The following is a 1,583-nucleotide window of genomic DNA, read 5'->3' as shown; positions in this document are numbered from 1 at the left end:
CTTCCCCCAGAAAAGGAAATTTTGTGCTCTGGTCTAAAATATGAATATTTCCAAGTAGAGGCAGATGATCAGGCCAAGTCAAAAATTTTATAATAAATGCCGNTCAGAAAAGGAAATTTTGTGCTCTGGTCTAAAATATGAATATTTCCAAGTAGAGACAGATGATCAGGCCAAGTCAAAAATTTTATAATAAATGCCGATTGCCTGTAAGTATCCTATCCTTTGTTTGACAGTTTATTCCCTGGTTTCTCACGCCTATTTTCTGCAACAGTAAATGTTCCTCTACTCAAAGCTTAGAAGGTGCTGAAACCCAGGTCTGGGTAAGGAATACTTAATGATTTGGCATATGTGAATGTGTGCATATCTTTCTATGTATCCTCTTCAAAATTGGACTAAGAATTTTCTGTAAGAAGAATCCATATCATTTCCCATTTTTGTTTGCTACACGTCCTGGACATTTTACCAATGCTTGTTAGTAAAGGAAACACAAGTGAAAAACACTACTCTTTCAGTGACAGATACTGGGTCCTTGATCTTATAAATAAAGCAATTGAATTTTTGTTAGTGTTTCATTACAGAAAAATCAATAGTTGGAAAGGAAAAAATAGTGATAAATTTGAAACACAAAAAATAGTAGTAGGATAAAAGCCAATATACAAGTCTTAGCTTCATACGTATCATCTTGATTACATTAGCTGTTAGACNATTAGCTGTCAGACTTCAAAAAATGACCAAAACAGAGACATGACATATTGATGAATGAAAACTGTACAGAACTTTCCACAATAAACCTTTAAGACTGTGGGTATTTGCTTTTGAGACTGGATGAGGGTTCTTCATGTGTAATGAGTCACATTTTCATGAGAGTAAAGAATTAAACACTCAGACATGCCCAGAAGGTTTTTTTTCCCTCTAGTGAGAGAAATTCGGTATTCCTGAGAGAATGATAGGACAACTTATTTCTCTGTATTTTTAGAAATTTCTTTTGATGGTGCTCCCAGGACTTTCTTGAGTGCATCTTTCATATCTTTGTTCTGAAGGCTGTAAATCAGAGGATTAAAGAATGGGGTTGCCATGCAGTAAAACAAGGTCACAAATTTCTGTGTCTCAGGATGGCTCCTGGAGCCTGGACTCACATACATCATCATGACTGAGCCATAGAAAGGGAAAACACCAAGAAATGAGAGGCACATGTAGAAAAATTTTCTTCCTACCTGAGCCAGCTGGGACCTGAAGGACGACACGCAAAACTGAGGTATAGGACCCAAGGATGTAAAGGAAGGTGATGAAGATAATAAGAGAGCTTACAGTAGCACAAGTTAGAATAGTCTTGGGAACTGGAGTACAGGACAGAGCCAGCAGTGGTCCCAGGTCACAGAAAAAATAGTCAATGATGTTAGGGCCACAGAAGGGCACCTGGGTCATAAGAATTGCAGGTATCAGTATGGATAGCAAGCCACCTACCCAAGAGGAAACTACTAATTGGGCACATAGATGGTGAGTCCTGATGGTGGGGTAATGCAGAAGTTGACAGATAGCAAGGAACTGATCAAAGGACATTGCAGACAGAAAGTAGCCCTCAG

The 1,583-nt window shown here is 38.3% G+C and overlaps 1 pseudogene; it reads right to left on the bottom strand.

Annotated features, from left to right (window-relative positions):
- Positions 1-956: 956 nt before the first annotated feature.
- Positions 957-1,583, bottom strand: part of LOC105234907 — a 1,546-nt pseudogene continuing 919 nt past the window's right edge.

Source organism: Ailuropoda melanoleuca, chromosome 20 (assembly GCF_002007445.2).
Source record: "Ailuropoda melanoleuca isolate Jingjing chromosome 20, ASM200744v2, whole genome shotgun sequence".
Taxonomy (NCBI): Eukaryota; Metazoa; Chordata; class Mammalia; order Carnivora; family Ursidae; genus Ailuropoda; species Ailuropoda melanoleuca.
Note: the sequence above shows the minus strand (reverse complement) of the source record. Positions and strands in the feature narration are given on the sequence as shown.